Here is a 17,987-nt window from a genome sequence, read left to right on the forward strand (position 1 = left end):
ATGAAATTTCAAGTACCATTAATTGTGCATTCATAGATACATTCTATTGTGGAACCAAAATAAAAATGAGTATCATGCATACATATTGCATCCATCTAGCTTTTAGTAGGCATATACATTATTGCATCATGTATTGAGGGTCAAATTCGTTGGTTAAGCTAAATAAAAAATAGATTATATGTTGTCACACATTGTCAAGTGATAAAAAATAAATAGAAAATAAAAGGAGCATCGTTTGTCATTCATGACATTGGGGCAGTGCACATTTGTACATGCACCGTCATTCTTGTAAACATCATTCACGATAAGTATTGTACACTACCATTTGAAGTTCTCATTTTCATGAACACGTGATTTTTGTTAACCTTATCATCATGCGTCAAGTGCGCATCTCATACATTTAGGCACGTTTAGGAAGATTTCTAAACCTGCACTCAGGTCAAGAACTTTCTAATAAATCAAATAACTCCAGCTTTTTCGGAAAATTACATTATCTGTTGAATTCACATGTGACACATCCTTATTGGAAGAGAAAAACATATGTGCCTTTATGACACAACCCGTCCTAGAACACCTACTGGTTCAAGAACAGACCGCGCCGGCCATGGACCCCACTAGGTGCAGAGTATATAGCCGAAAAACTTCTAGACTTTTAAACCAACTTTTAACATCACTTCTATTCTTAAATTCCTTCTAGATACACTATTCAGGATGTAACTACGAATGATATGCAATTTCTTAACGACTCTGGGTGGCAGAAGCTGGTCCATTCTCTCTTTGAAACTCAGATACAACCTGGGGGAAAACAAAGGGTAAAGAATGAGCTGAAAAGCTAAGTGAGTGATAAATTAATACAAAAAAATATATATATTGTAAAACTTTTTTCATAAACAACCGAAGCTTCAAAGTTCTGCAAAACAAACCTTATAAAACCGTTCTAATAAATATTCTCATTAAATCTCATAAAACTTGAGAAACTAAAACTCATAAAGACTTTCTCATAAAAAACGTGTAACAGCACGCATTCTCTAAATAAATTTGTAAATCGTTCTCCTGAAACATTAAACAGAACTAGGAAAACATTTTCTAATATCATATAAAACATTTTCTTTCAACCAATAAATAGGTTCAGAAAACTCAACACCACACATGTATCCACATTCTATTCTGGTCTACTAGCGTAGAGTAATCTCAATACGCACAGTAGAATAATTCTATTTCTGGTCTACTGGCATAGAGTAATCTCAATATACACAGCAGAATAATTCTCTCAACACGTGGAGTAAAATGGTCCCAAAGACCTTCTATTTCTGGGTATACGATAGAAACACATTCACATAGCATACGGGTAATCACCTGGATACAACATTATGGTGGTTTGAAAACTTATTTTTACATAAAATTCTCAATCTCATAGACGGTTCTAAAATTCTTCTTTCTAAGAATTTTTCTTTCTTTCTCAATCATTTCTAAAATATTCCTTTCTAACTTTTTCAAATCTTTCTTTCTAAGATCATTTCACAAAATTCTATTCCTCAAACGATTATGAAATCTCTCGATCTTAATAACACTTCATAATAGTTTCTCAAAATCTTTCGGAAATCTTTCTTTCTAAAAACTTCGTACAATCCACTGAAAATATAAAACATTTCTAATTCTTATCATAAACAGTTATTCTAAAAATATTTCTAAATCACTCTTTCTAGCAACATTTCGATAAACTTCAAACATATTCCTAAACCACAAATCATTTCTCCAAATTCTAAAACATTTCTAAAATCTCAAACAACCAGAGTCATTTTCTAAATTCTCAGAAACATTTATAAATTTTCCAAACATTTTTAAATTCTCGGCAAAAACAATTTCTCAACAGAAATGCTAAAACACACATAATATATGTACTTTCTTGAAATTCTATCATGATATCCTTCTAAAAACATTTCCAAAATAAACCATTCACAAATTCCAATAATAACCAAAACATTTAGTAAAGTAATCACTCACAAATTCCAATAATAATATCCAAAACATTTAATAAAACAACCACTCACAAATCCTTTAAGGGAGTCGTACGTTGTTCCAATTTCCGCTTGACCTGAAATATCGATTTAATACCAAATTATTTCACTTAATTCCAATTTCAACATAACTTAATTGAAACTTTAATCACAATAACTTTAAAATAACCCAATTGCCCCAAATTCCCCATTCTCTCTCTTCATTAAAAACTCACTACTTTTTCTTCTTACAAGTGCGTCCCACCAAACCCATTAAATTTCTCTCTTCACTCCATTTCACGCAAATAGCCCAATTTTTCCAACATTTTCTTTTTTTTATTTAATTTAAAAACCACCCTCTGTACTATTCATCATCTTGTTCCTTAACCCAAAACCACCATATAATGGCTTCTTCCCCTCCATTTCTTTTTTTTTAGCTTCTTCTGCAAACTATACCAATCCAGATCTGTGACCAAAACGCATAAATTGAAGCTAACTCATCGATACGCATATTCACATAAACCAGAAATCCAAGTTCAACACCTATTTCAAGAGATTTCTTACGCAAAACAACAAACTCATAAACTATTTCTCTTCAACCCCTATTTCTTCCCAAACCTTCAAATAAAAACAACTTTAATTACCACTTCTAAGGTTGGTTCTTCAATCTGGCTCACAATCACAATCACCATCAATTTCTTCCTCTTCCTTGTGTTTCGGTTGAAATCGCCAAGATCCCCTTTTCTTCCACCTTTTTCGTTTTCGTTCTCTTTCTTTTCCTTTATTTTCTTTCTTTTCCTTTCCTCTTCTTTTTTTTTATCTAATTTTCCTTACCACCACGTGTCCTCTTACACCACACACACTTGCACCTCATTTTTTTTTAATTTCCCAATTTCTTTTTAAACACAAAAATAAAAATTCTTTTTCTTTTTCTTTTTCTTTTTTTATCCAACGACCAAAATGCCCTTATTCCAATTTTTCTTATTAATTATTTTTTTTAACTCCAAACGGTCCTTACACTTTAAGTTTGTGAACCAAGTTTTATCACCTCGGTATTTCGACTGTCTACCAAGCCGATGCCCGTTATGGCCGAGCCGACCAAGATCTCTTTTTGCGTCTTTCTCATTCTTTGTTTGAACTGACCTAGATGTGTCTTGCTCAGCCACATATTCCGACAAACTCCATGACAGCACGCCGCCGTGATTCATGTTTACCTTAAAGAGCAGTTAAGGCCTTCTCGGGAATCCTGTCGGAGACCTTGCCTATTTATAAAAACCATTTGCTTCTATCTCAGGTACGTGAACACTGTATTTTCTCTCAAATACAACTCAGATTCTTCCTGACTTGGGCGTTAGAGTGTTTTCTCTTGCAGGTCTCCTGCTCAACACATTTCAGTTGATCCTCAAGGTCATCCTTCCGTCCAAGTGGAGCTCGCAAGCTTGGTCATTTTTATTTCATTTGGTTAAATCTTACTCGATCCCAATCGAGGTCGAAGCCTGTGTTAAAGCCATGTCCGTTGCATTTTATCATTTGGTTAAATTATTCAAGTCGAGGTCGAAGCCTGTGTTAAAGCCAGGTCCATCGCATTTTACCTTCGGTTAAATTGAACCTAATCCAAGTCGAGGTCGAAGCCTGTGTTAAAGCCAGGTCTGTTGCATTTTATCATTCGATTAAATCGAACCCGATCCAAGTCGAGGTCGAAGCTTGTGTTAATGCAAGGTCATTGCATTTTATCATTAGGTTAAATCGAACCCGATCCAAGTCGAGGTCGAAGCCTATGTTAAAACCAGGTGCGTTGCATTTTATCATTCGGTTAAATCGAACCCATTTTTTTTACTAAATAATTATTTCGAAAATTCCAATAATGGAAATTGGAACCTTCCAATATTCTCGACGTGATAAAATTTTTCTAATGGCCTTCATGCAATTCCTACATATTAATTCATATCTTATAACAAAGTGTGAATTAATATAACGTGAGACATTTCAATTAAAACACAAAAATATTTTTTTCTTAGACCAAATAAAATAATAGGAAATTTATGATAAAATGTGGTACCGTTTTCGAACGGATGTCCTAGGGTGCTAACACCTTCCCTACGCTCAGTCGATTCCCGAACAAAAAATTCTGTTTTAGCAGACCAAGTTTTTTAAATAGGTGACCAATCACACCTCGTAGATAATTGGTGGCGACTCCAAACCCTTATCTCGAAAGAGACCGTTCAGAGGACGACGCCGGTTGCTCCGCGTCACGATGACGTTGTGACAAACGTGAAGTTCTTCAAAAGACACAAATTTATATCTAGGATGCATTGAAGTTTGAAGAGTATTGTACTCCACTGGAAGACCATTAAGAGTGTAAAAGAGCAGATGTTCGTCATTAACAATGACCGAGACATTGACCAATTTATCCTTGATTTCTTTTATCCTTTTAAGATAAGCATCAATTGATTCTTTAGACTTCCTCGTAATTGACTGTAAATGAGTCTTAACATTAACGACATTAGTTCTGGATTTTGATGAATAGTGTTTCTCGAGCACGTCCAATACCTCTTTTGACATACGACTGCCAACGACATAGGCTAGGGCTTCCGACTAAAGAGTGGCATTGATCAAGGTTTTGAAATGACTATAAATAAGTGGTAGGGGGGAGGAGACTGAGAACACATCACGAAAAAACCTACAATTTCTCTCTCAATCTTTTTTTTTTCTCGTTATCTCTCTATCTCGGTCTCTCTCTCTTTTTCTTCTGTCCTTCAATTTTTTCTCTTTGTTTTCTCTCTATCACTCCCGCTATTCTTCGTTCTTTTCTTTTTCTCTCATCTTCTTTCAATTTTTTTCTCTCTCTTCTTCTTTAAATTTTTTTCCTTTTTTTTATTTTTTTATTTTTTTTCTCTTTGTTCTCTTTCACTCTCAAATATTCTTCTTAAACATTTTTCTCTCTTCCACCCACCATAACTCTTTTTGTTTTTTTAGATGTTTGTTTTCATTTATTTTCCTCTTTTCCTCCTTATTTACTTCCTCTCAATTTTTTTTTTCAATGGTTCTTTTCACCACAATTGTGTGCTTCAACTTTGCCTTTCGCCACAAGCGAATAAGGAGGGGAAAATCCAAGTTTGTTTCTAAGGTGGTAAGTTTTCATGTTTTCCTCAAATAAAAAATCAACATAGGTTGGTTTATTTCGTCATGTAGGGGTGTTCATCGATACACTTTCGGTTATCAAAAATGGAAACTGACCGACCATCAAAGTTGTTTTCCCACCGACCGACTAACAGATGCTTCGGTCGGTCAGTTTCCGACAAATGACCATTGAGTAGGGCTACAGTGACAGTGTGGGCGATTGGCGAGTGTGGTATGTGGGTGGGGCTGCTGCGGGACTGAGCGGCGAGCAGGATCCTGAGTTGTAGCGAGATAGGGACAGCCGACAAAAGGAAAACACTGGTTCCTTGTACTTCTGAGAGAAGATGGGAAGAAGGGAAAGGAGAAGGGAGAGATGGTGGAGGAGGGGAGGACAAAATAACCTTTAGAAGAAAGTTATTGCAGTGGAGAAAAAGGGAAGGTAAGACAGAGGGGTGATGGAAAATGGGAGTGAAGAGAGAGGAAGACACAATATTAAACAAAAAGAAAATATGGGGTGGTTTTGAGAAAACCAGCCAACTCAAACTACATGTGGTAGTGCATGAAGAGTGGTCCATATTAATGGTAGTGACGTGTGGCAGTGCATGAGTTGACAAGTATTGAATGACTTTTTTTTAATAATATATGAATAGTCGTTCGGTTTCGGTCCAGTATCTTCTTTCTCATTCTCCGACCGACTTACTAGTCTGTTTGCAAAATCGATGCTGATCGTACTATGGCTAAAGCCGACCGATCAATGTCAGTTCGATCGGTTTTGGTCGGTTGAGGCCGTTTTTCGATGATGAATGTTCACCCCTATGGTAATGTCTTGTTTTAGTCATTTTATAATTGCAAGTTTAATTTTGATTCATTCATACTTTATACTACTTTTTCTTTGCATATTTTCTTTTGTTTTTGGTTTTTTTATTCATTTATCTCCATTGCTAATTTTATACTATTTTTCCTTGTAACATCACATTTGTTTGGTCCAATTTTTCTAACATGTTTATTTGGAATACGCATATAATATTGACGAATATGTATATATTATGTAATTTTCATCACAATATTATTTGGTGGAGATTTTTGAATTTTATCAAAACTTTTTAACTTAAATTTTCAGAAGGAAATTTCCCAACGATGGAACCTTGAAATATTGGGAGGCCGATCTTCTTGGATTCTTGAGGGTATAGATCAATATATCGGGTGGCCAAGATTTTATTTTTAATATGTTTCCTAATGAAATGGTGTATTTTTAGTCGTTTTCTCATTTATACCTTCGTTGGTTTGGAAAAGTAATTGAAATACCAATACAAAATTGTTCACATTTTTTTCCTAAAAAAATTCATATCTTGAAGCAGATAAATATCTTTTCTATAAAAAGTAAAAGGTTAAAAAGCACATTTAGTCCCTAAACTTTCGTTAAAGTAACAATTTAGTCCCTGAACTCTCAAAAGTAACGATTTAGTCCCTATATTTTAAATTAGTAACGATTTAGTCCATACCGTTAAATGTTAAAGTTAGATTTAACAGAAAATTGGCATAGCCGCCAACTAGGATACATGTGTACATATTACAAAGCCATGTGTACATATTTATGGGTCGGTTCAAGTTAGGTTTGGTTCAAATTTGATTAGGTTTAAGGCTTAAAGAAAAAGAAGAAAGAAAGAAAATTCGTGGAATGGATAATCTACAATTCTCTCTCAATCGCGCTTCCGGCAAAGGATGAGTTCGACGGTGCCGTCGTCGCTCGTGGTTGCGGCTTCTCCTCCGATAAATTGCACAACCTTCACAACATTTTCGTCTATGGAAGTCTCTTAGCAGATGATGTCGTTCGTGTTCTCTTGAGGCGCATTCCTCAATCGTCATCTACTGTTCTCAATGGCTAGTCATCTGTTCTTACCAACTCTTTTCTATCCATAGTCGCTTTATTGCTTCTTCTTAAATGAGAATGATCGAAAATGATTGGAGCGATTTTTTGTACGAATCTGATTTCCTAATTTCTTAGGTTAATAAATACTGTTGTTTAATGCATAATTGGTTCTAAACTAATGAACAAAAGGAGCCTGCCATGTTGCTTTTGAATGTTCATCGTCTTATCGTTTACGGATTACATGCGCCAATTTGGGATAAAATTTGTTGTTTTGAATTTGCAGTCACAGATTTAGCATTAAAGGACGTGTGTATCCGGCTATTTTTCCCGAAGAGAACAAGAGAGTTGCCGGAACGATATGTGACATGTTCTTTCTTCTTTTCTAAGTTAGGCATTTGATTATGTTCGTGTTCTTTTATTTTGTTGGATTTTTCTCATTCTCAATAAGATACATGAGCTGTTTTAATTTTCTCCAATGATCATCTTCCTCTACTATTTTAGCTTAACAGTTAAATTGGTCAAAATTTTAGTGCAACAGCTCTGTGTTTAGTTAGTTCGTAGATGATTAAGATTCATTTCGAGCTGGAGTTCTAAACCATCACCAACCACTCTAACTGCAACTCTTCATTTAATTCTATAATTTTGACATTTGATTTCATTGGAGGAATTTTCAAATTAAATCAAATTGCAACCGGTCTCATTATGGGTTAGAATTCATATCTTCGTAAGAGTGTCAAAGACTTTCTAGCTTGCCATTTAATCTATATTTTGAACATAAACATGGACATGGCGTCTGGCAAGTTTTTATCCCTATTTTCATTTTCATGTCCTCTTAGGCATCACAATTCCTGAACTGGATATTTGGATATGCCTTGCCTGGAGTTCGAAGTCGTGGCATGTCATCGAATGATTGACTATTTGGTGTCTATCTCTGTTCTGACTAATAATTTTTTTTTTCAAGTGTGAGTTTAAAAAAATGTGAGTTTTTAAAGTAGCATATGTTAGTTACCATATTTCTGAGTTGACTCTTGATTTTCTTTGACGAAGTTAATGCAATCATACCCAATACTATGTTTATAAATTTTCTAAGTTCGTCAATTTTGTACTAAAGTTGTTATTGATTTCTGTAGGTAATTGCCAAGAAGTTTGAAGAATATCAAATTCAAATTAATAAACATTGTAAACTTACAGAGGGGTTTACGTTTTAGAGAAAATACTTGGTTAAAGGAGATGAGTCGTTGCATCTCAAACACCCTACCGTATCTCAATAATTTATCACGACTCGACAACATTAGGAGCATCAGTGAAGCCTCCAGCACATCCACCAGCTATTGGATAGCAACACTTACACATTTAACCATTAGTTATTCTTTCTGCAATCTCTTTTAAAACAGAAAGAGCAGCTTGTATTTGATCAAATTTTTTTTTGGGAATAATATAGAAAATATACATCATACTCATTGTATATTCAGTTTTCTAGTCTGTTTTTTAACCTTAGATTCAAACCTTGGCATAGATCAAACTCATTTTAGTTTAGTACTTGTGCAATGCTCGCCTCCTTTTTGTCAAAGAGATTAAAATGTTTAAAATTGATGATAGTTTGTCCACTACACAAACAAATAAGTAAGTACAATCATGTTCCTTAATTCTTATTTGTTTTTAGTTTGGGTCTCTGAGAATGATATCATAATTGCAATATTAATCCATTAGCACTAATCATATTCACTACTCCAATAAATGATTTACTAAACATAAATCTCAGTCTCTAATATTTGAGTATGGATAAAGAACACAAAACACATAGTAAGTCACTTTAAAATATAAAAACATCTGCAGCGTAACTGTCATCACAAAAAAAATCTTCACAACTGATATTACAAAAAATACTTCTTTCCAAAATCCTAGTGTCATAACAAAACAAACTAGTTTCTCAGACTTTCACATCTATCATTGTAAAAATCTATAAGTAGCTTAATCTCAGTAATCTCAATTAAAAGTTTTACTCTCTTCGAACTTTTATAGGCAACTTTGACCGTTTATTCATTTGAATGGTTTGAGATGACGAACTTCCCTACAAAGTTGTTAAGAAGTAAGAAAAAAAAAGATTAGATTTACAACCATGATATTATAGAAATAAAATTTAAGTCAAGAGTTATTTGAATTACTAACCTGTAGAAGTTTTTTTTTATCAATTGGCCCTTTACAACTCCTTTTGTTGGGGTCAAATTGGTTATATTTACTGCATTTCATAGATAATCTTCTTCTACCAATTGTGCTACCTTTTTTGGGTTCATCAGGCTCTCTTCTTCTTAATTTCTTTGGCCTACCAGGAGCTCTTCTAAGATGAGGTGGATTAATAATAGTGAAATTTGTACTTGTCCACAAGTTTGGACCATTGGTTGGGTAAATAAGAGGCTTGTAGCATGCAATGTAGGCCTTCTTTTCATAGCAATCTTCAACATATGTCTCAACTTTATATCCTTTATAGAAAATACAACTAATGACATCATGATATGGTAAGCCAGTTAGATCCCATTTTCTACAACCACAAGTCCTTGCATCAAGGTCTACAACAAACTTATCACCCCAACCATTCCTAGCCTCAAATTTTAAATCACCAGCCCACACAGGTAACCAATTCCTGCTATGCAATTTCTCTTGCTCAATTTTCTTTTTTATTTTGGGACACACATCGCCTTCAAACTTGTCAACTTTCTCTCTATTATTTTGAAATTTTTTCATTAGATAAGTTCTAATCCATTCACATAGAGAAATAATTGGTTGGTCTCTAGCTTCAAGGATGGTAGCATTAAATACCTCACATAGATTATTAACTAGAGAATCACATTTAGACCCGCATCTAAATGCATGCTTACTCCATTTCTCACGAGGAAATGCCAACACCCACTTGTATGCACCTTCATCTACTTTCTTCATTTTTTGCATCTCCCTCCCCCATTGATTGTAATATGTTGCATTGGCTGCTCCCCAAAAAAACTCTTTCAACTGCTGTCCAGGAAACCTCTTTCTCATGTTGCTATAGATATGTCTCACACAAAAACGATGTTCTGAGTTTGGAATTAATTCACTGAAGGCTGGTACTAAACCCTGAAATTATAAGTAAAATAAACATGTCACAAATATGTAAAAGAAACTAAATAATTTAAGTCTAACAAATAATAAGATTACCTTTTGTTTGATCAGATATAAATGTAACTTTTTTACCTTCAATGTCCACGAGTAATTTAGTCAAAAACCAAGTCCATGAGTCCTTAGTCTCTGCCTCAACAACTGCAAAGGCTAAGGGAAAGTATGGGTCATTAGGATCTCTTCCAACTGCTGCAATTCGTTGTCCTCCATAAGGGTCTTTCAGATGGCAAGCATCTCAACCAATAAATGGCCTGCAACCAGCAATGAAACCTCGTGGACATCCATTGAGACAAATATAAAATCGTTGGAAAACATTGATCTGTCTAATTCTACCAATTGGTTGACCGTCAACCTCTTCCTGTTCATGTCGCACATCCAAGTTCAATATAGTACTACTGCCAGGATTGGATCTACGTATCTCCTCATAATACTCCCACAATTTATTATACTGCTCTTTGTGTGATCCATGCACTATATCTAAAGCTAATTTCTTTGCTCTAGATGCTTTCATTTTATTAATTTGTGAAATCTATTTACGTTGTACCTTTTCTTGGATGGCGCGCGATCTCATATCCGGTTGTTCCTTCACATCATTTAATATTTGCTTACTTAACCACCTAGATGTTAGGCGCGGATTGTTGAAGCATCTACTACATGAATGGTCATCAACATAGGTCTTCAATTGATAAGTCATTTCTCCTTTTACCTTTGCTACATAAGCCAACCATTTACGACCATCCATGCATTTGGCCCTAACTCTTATCTTATCATTTTTCACAAATCGTATATGCCATCCTCCCTTAACAGTGTAATCATCTACGGAATTCTTGAACTCACTTAGTGAGTTAAATAACATGCCTAGTTCAAAGTGTGGTTTCTCATCACCCGTTATTACTCTATAAATAGGATATTTTGTTCCAACACTACCTTCAAAATCAGACGAGTCCTTCAATGAGATTAGGTCACTCGAGCCAATGTCACTTCCATCATTCTTCGCAACATTCTCATATGTTCTTATGATATCCAATGATTTTGAAGTTCCCTCTACACTCTTATCAAAATATGTATTATCATCATCTTTAAATTCAGATTCACAGCCACTCATATAAGGTAATGCACTATCACTGTCTAACAATATTGCTTTATCTTCGCATTCATGTTCTACGTATATCTCAAATGTCATTCTATCACTTAGAAGACTAGCTAACTCCATAACATCTTTATCAGATTCTATTACTCGATAACCACCTACTTCTTTTGTTGGATCCCTACCCCACAATTTAAAATAATTATAATATCCCAATTGTTCAACAATGTCAATTACCTCAAAGAAAGACCAATAATCTGGATCAAAATTTATATAACGATCCACCTTACCACTTACGTACTGAAAATACGGCTCATGCATAAAATAACCATTGTGATGTACTTCTACTACAAAAGTTGTCATCTCTACAAATAAAATAAAATATAAATATTAGAGGTAAATTATTTGAAGATTACTTGAACCAACTCATATCTAAAAAGTATAATAATTTAACTTGAGATGATTAAAAGATATTTTTTTATATTGAGATTACAAGTGGGCTGAAAAATTTTCTAAAGAAAAGAAAACTAGAGTTGTTTTTTGGTTTGTTCTCGAACCAAAAAAAAATGGTTTTGTGAATTTTTTTTTCTTTTACTTGTTAATCCAACTATTGTTTTATGAATACAATATTGATCGAACCAACATTCTCTTTCAAATCACGGCAATAACAATATCAAATGACAAAAATAACAATATCGAATAACATTCACATTTTATCTTTGAAAGAAAAATAGAGACAAAAAGAGATAAATATGACAACCAAAACTAGCATCAGTTCAATGGAAAAAATACACAAAATTTAAAGAGACAAAAAAAAACCCATCAGGTAAACAAAGACAATGAGAAATCTAGTGCACGACTTGAAATATGCAAAGGTTCTCTAAAAATAGAAAACTGAAGATGATACTATACCTGGAAAGAGAAGCGAAACTTAAGAAATAGAACGCTGGACACGTGGATGACCCCTATTGGTTCTCCAAGATGACTTACGAGTCATACCCAGCTCGGACGGCCGAGATCACCACCGTTAGCGTTGATGGATGCTAAGTATGAGGGCCGAGGTGAACCTGGCCAAGGTCCGACCTGCCCAGAAGCTCGGTAGGGGCCGATGTGAGCTGCTGTCAGCGGCGTGATTATCGGGTGTAACCGTCGCGAGATTACCGGGTGTAACCGACGGTCCCGAGATTACCGGGTGTAACCGTCGCGAGATTGGCGGGACTACCACCCATAAGTAGAGGACCTCACTCCACGATCAGGTACGATGTTTTCTGACCTCGAACTAAACTAAGAGTCCGGCCTGTACTGACTTGATCGTCGGAGTGCTCACCTTTCTGTGCAGGTCCGCCCGAGTATTCAGATCGGTCCGGGGGCCGAGTTCGAGCTGTAATCGGAAATACACTGTTGTGCATATCCTTGCATGAACACACGGCAATAACAATATCAAATGACAAAAATAACAATATCAAATAACATTCACATTTTATCTTTGAAAGAAAAATAGAGACAAAAAGAGATAAATATGACAACCAAAACTAGCGTCAGTTCAATGGAAAAAATACACAAAATTTAAAGAGACAAAAAAAACCCATCAGGTAAACAAAGACAATGAGAAATCTAGTGCACGACTTGAAATATGCAAAGGTTCTCTAAAAATAGAAAACTGAAGATGATATTATACCTGGAAAGAGAAGCGAAACTTAAGAAATAGAACGCTAGAAATTCTACTTCGAGTAAACCAAAAAGTCACATTTTTTACCCAAGAAATTATGTCAATGATGATCGTTTTTTATCGTTGAAACTTTGTCGAGAAGGCTCCTTCGAAAATTTGAGCAGAAGCCGGGAGAAGGAAAAGTTGTTTTGAAGTTTTGCACAGAAGCCGTCGAATAATGAGATATGCGAATAGTCAACAGGGAGATTGAGTTTTAAATATTTGGTTATTACTTTTTTTAAGCCCTAAACCGGTTTAAATATAAACCAAATCGAACCGAACCGACAAGCACATGTGGCTCTTTAATTTGTACACATCAATCCTATTTGGCGACCACGTCAACATTCTGTTAATTGTTAACCTAATTTTTAACGGTAGGGACCAAATCATTACCAATTTTAAAGTACAGGGACTAAATGAGTCAATTTTGAAAGTTCAAGGACTAAATTGTTACTTTAAGAAAAGTTCAGGGACTAAATGTGTTTTTTAACCAGAGTAAAAATATATTTGGTTTTTTGTAAATCTTCTTTTATAAGGAAAATTTTGCTGTAAAAAAAATATTTAAATGATAAAAAAAGATATTTTTATAAAGGCATTTACTCTAAAAGTTGACTTTTTTTAAAAGAACTCAGGATATTTCCAAAAGTCAAAATATCAAATCTTTTTCTAAGTCTTATTTTAATATTTTCCTAAACAAATTCCTATGACGGAGATTGGAGAATTGGAGAGTTGATTTCCTAATATTCTTGAGGTGATGAATTTATTCTGGGATGTCAATTTAAATTCAAATAAACAAAATTTTGTTAATGGCTTTAGACCCCTCATAATTATTGTTCATTATTTACCTTCGAATAATGATTAATAAAACGTGGTACATTTAAAAGTAAAAATAATTTCTTTTTTTAAAAGGTCATTTGCTTGAGAATAATATGAAAAATAAATTATTTGAACGAGCGTTGTGGGGTGCCTTCCCCCCTTCCCCATATATATAAAACCCCTGAATCTGAATCTTTTTGTGCAGATCAACTCATCTGTGCATTTGGGTGGTCAGTCACACCCTATAAATAAAGATTGGTGGCGACTCCATTTTTCTCTTCTCGAGAAAGTCAGCTACTCCACGTCGCAAACCCGTAACGACAGAAAGGATCAAGAAACACTAAGAATTTGATACCATGTAATCTTTCACAAACTGTAAAAGTATTGTATTATTTCCCCTTGCTTTAGCTAATAGAATGAGAGTATTTATAGAGATATACTCTTAACAGCTTGCTAACAGAACACAAAACTTAATATTAACAGAAATAATAATAAAAAAAAAGCAAACTAATTACATCAATTAATACTTATGACTTGCATCTCCATGTAAACCCATGTTCTCATATAAGGTATTTTAGTAGTTTAAATGGCATGATTAGATAGATGTTTTCCCAACGAAATTTTTCTGGACGAAAACAATAAGGCATAAGAAACTTATGAAGAAGAAAAATAATTTTGTCTTTGTATTCCCTGACGAAAGTTTATGTCGTCGAGATGTATCATCTGCTGGCGAAAAATAAATAGTGCAACTGATGTGTGGAACTGCCTCCAAATTGGCCTTGCCCATTCTTTGCCACCAACATCAACCAACGACTTTGACTCCACAAACATCCACCGACACTCCCCCGTCACTACTCATTAAATATATTGCTAAGGTCAAGTTGTTGTGCAAATAATCTCATATTGAATTCCTGTTAGCCATTTCAAGGGGACAATTATGACGTTCATATGTGATACGTAACCAGGTGCTAGCTAGTGGTTTCATATGAAGCTGTCATTGTTGTATCAAATTTGAAAATAATAAGAGTATACGGCTACAAATATCAACTTTAATGATAGTTAAAACTTGTCATTAACTGAATTCGTGACAATTTATAACTACCATTGATGATAGTTTTTGAAAAATTGTCATTGATGCATTCACAATCATAGCTAAAATTTGTCATGAATTGGTCTTCTACCTTGATCAAAACATGTGTCACAAAAACTCGATCGACGATAGTTTATAACAGTCGCTAAAAAACTCAACAAATTTGTTCTGCAGTCAAAGAAAAATTAATGATGACAGTTTGTAATTGTCACGAAATATTTTTTAACGACAATAAAAACGTAATAACGACTATTTACAACTATCACAAGAACTTTTAGAGTGACAGTTTTAATGGTCAATATTAACAGTTTAACTGTCATGAAAATCTTTATATTCGAAGTTTTTAATCATACAATCTTAACTATCACGAAAATTTTATATTAATAGTTTTAAACGTAAAAAATTTATTAATTATGACAGTTTTTTGTAGGGGTGTAATCGGTTCGGGTCGGGTCGAGTTTTGGGAAAAATCGACCCGAACCGAAACTATTCGGGTCAAAATCGAAACTGTTTAGGTAAAAAACCGACCCGACCAGAATTGAATTCATTTTTTTTTCTTTTTCTTCATCTCCTTCCTTCCTTTCTCCTCCTCCCCCTTCTGTTCCTTATCCTTCTAACCCTAGTGTTTTTCCCGGTTTTCCATGAAACCAAAAACTAGAAAAAATATCCAATTATATTTTTTGTTTTTCCAAAAGAAACACAAACAGAAAATCTTTCATTTTTTGGGTCAATTTTTTCCTTTTTTTCAAAAGAAACTAAAAAAGAGAGATGAAATCAACGTTTTTGTTGAAAAAGTTCATATGGGTATTGCTCAAAAACCCCTAAAATCAACAACAACCTTTGATTTCCATCTCTCATCTCAAATCCTCCGACCGAAACACCTCCAACGTCTCGAACAAGCTCACCGCCACTACTTCAAGGTCTCCGATTCCCACCATGTGTCGCTGTCGGTAGAAAGTGTTGCTTGCCGTCGGGGTTCGTTCAAAGAGAGAGATAGGGAGGGAGAGAGAGGAAGGGAGGGGGCGGTGTGGGTTACCTGTGAAAGTGAGGGAGAGAGAGAAGATGGGAGTGTAAGGCGCAACTTAATATACATTGTCAAATTAAAATTTAAAATTAATATTTTTTCATTATCCTAATATGTATTCGTGCCCCCATATAAAATCCTAGATACGCCACGGGTTGGAATCATGGTTATTGTCTTCTTCAAGTTCATTGAGGTCTTAATTGATCTCAATGTCTAGTTAGCTAAATTAAGAAAATAAAGTGATCGAATAAACTACAAATATAGAAGGAAAATCAAGATAGTTGCTTCTAAATGAATTCTTGGTCTAGATAAGGTTAATATTATATAACTCCAAGTAAAGTCTTATCCTTCCCTACATCTTAACTTGTAAAAATCTAGAAGTTTAACACATTAAGTACTATTTACGCGCAATGTACAAACTATTTACTTAATGCATTTTGCAAAAGAAAAAGAAAAAGAAAAGAAAAGAAAAAAGCTATTGCCAGAAGTTACATCAGTTGCTTTAAGACAACACTGGTGATCTTGCGAATTTGAGAGATGACAACGAAGCAAAGTTTTGTCACTAGCTTTTTGGGCTTTTACGTTGTTGGATGTGTAAAACAGCATCGCCACATGGAGGAGAAAAAGTTCGTAAACCATCCACTAGTTCAAACATGACCAAGCTTAAACAACAGGCAACCAACCATTGGGTCAGTCTCAGACACTCCTTCCAACGCAAGGAACAACCAGCTACACATCCAAATTCTAGGTGGAGAGATATCAAACTCTACACGACCAACACGAGCATTACCTCCAATAGAAATAGCTACAATCCGACATGCTCAAATATCGATTGGACACATTTTCAGACACTCAAACCTATAAATCGGGGGTCCCACTCCATTGTCAGATACCTCATTCTATCTTGGTCTTAATATAAATGTCGTAACTGATTTGACCATCAGATTGTTTGCTTCCTTGTACAAGTCCCTCCTCGCCAAGTAATCTCCCTGCTCGTTACGGTTTACCCCAGATCGCTCAGTTGGTTCACCTCGACTTGATCGGCCGAGTCCATCCACTTTGTTGCATAAACATACATCATGTGTCAAAGAGATCAAACTGGAAAAGATAAATAAATTGTTAAAATTTAAAAGAAAATCACAAGTTCATAGTATAACTTAAGAACAGAAATTCAAAAGCAAACTAAAAAGTTCAGAGCCGTACCTAACACTAGTTAAATAAGGGGAGAGCTTAAACCAAGAAACTCGTAATGTCTCATTGCAATCGTACAAGTATATGTGAAGAAATTAAGAGACAAGAAACTATTGAAAAAAATAATAAGGAAACTTTGAACAAATAAAAGAACTAAACAGGCTTAAAACTTTTTGTTGGGATTATGGAGCCAAAACAGAAAACCCATATCCTATGAAGAAAAGGATTTTTCAACACTATTACCAATTCCTACCGGGAGTAGGATATTGTCGTCTTATATGGATTACAATATTGTTTTCCTATAAGAATTAGGATATTTGGCCTCTTATAAATAGAGCCTTGATGTTAAGGTTTCATTTGTACAGAATCCAAATAAAGGAGACTTGAGTGGTTGTGGGCAGTGTTGAAAAGGATTTTGTATCCAGTGGGTTTAGTGAGTGTTTTTCATTCCTGTACCTAAGTATAGTGTGTTATAATACTTAGAAGCTAGAAGGCTTTTGTTGGGACCTCCAGAGGATATTTTTGGGGAGAGTTTTGTATTCTAATCCTTAAACAATTATTAGTGAATTACCCAGATCTGAGTGGAAGACTAGACGTAGCCCTTAGTGGTGAACCAGTATAATTTGCTATGTCGTTATTCTTGTGCTTTTACAGTTTTCTTCCTATTTTCATATATTTTGGTTGTGTTTGGATATTTCTGTGGAAGGGGAAATTATTCAGGGTCTTCAATTTCCCAACAAGTGGTATCAGAGTTGTAGGGTTGCAGCATCATGGGAGACAAATATCACGCACACCATTACTATGAAGGGGTCCTGAAGTTCAATGGGGAGAATTTCAGTTTTTGGAAGATGCAGGTAAAGGATCTTCTTACATGCAAGAAGATACACAAGACTTTAGGGTAGAGACCAGCAAGGATGCCGGACAAGGATTGGAA

The 17,987-nt window shown here is 34.7% G+C and overlaps 2 long non-coding RNA genes across 2 annotated transcripts; both read right to left on the bottom strand.

The window, feature by feature from the left end:
* Nucleotides 1-409: 409 nt before the first annotated feature.
* On the bottom strand, nucleotides 410-2,797 carry LOC148211268 (uncharacterized). The gene is made up of 3 exons (XR_015790916.1): nucleotides 2,642-2,797; nucleotides 2,052-2,095; nucleotides 410-795 (listed from the first exon to the last, which is right to left on the bottom strand). It is a non-coding gene; the product is annotated as an uncharacterized LOC148211268 (long non-coding RNA).
* An 11,315-nt stretch (nucleotides 2,798-14,112) lies between these two features.
* Nucleotides 14,113-15,875, bottom strand: LOC148211269 (uncharacterized). The gene is made up of 2 exons (XR_015790996.1): nucleotides 15,677-15,875; nucleotides 14,113-14,659 (listed from the first exon to the last, which is right to left on the bottom strand). It is a non-coding gene; the product is annotated as an uncharacterized LOC148211269 (long non-coding RNA).
* Nucleotides 15,876-17,987: the final 2,112 nt, after the last annotated feature.

Source organism: Momordica charantia, assembly GCF_013281855.1.
Source record: "Momordica charantia cultivar OHB3-1 chromosome 5 unlocalized genomic scaffold, Mcharantia_2.0 BLBB01000005.1, whole genome shotgun sequence".
In the NCBI taxonomy this organism is placed as follows: Eukaryota; Viridiplantae; Streptophyta; class Magnoliopsida; order Cucurbitales; family Cucurbitaceae; genus Momordica; species Momordica charantia.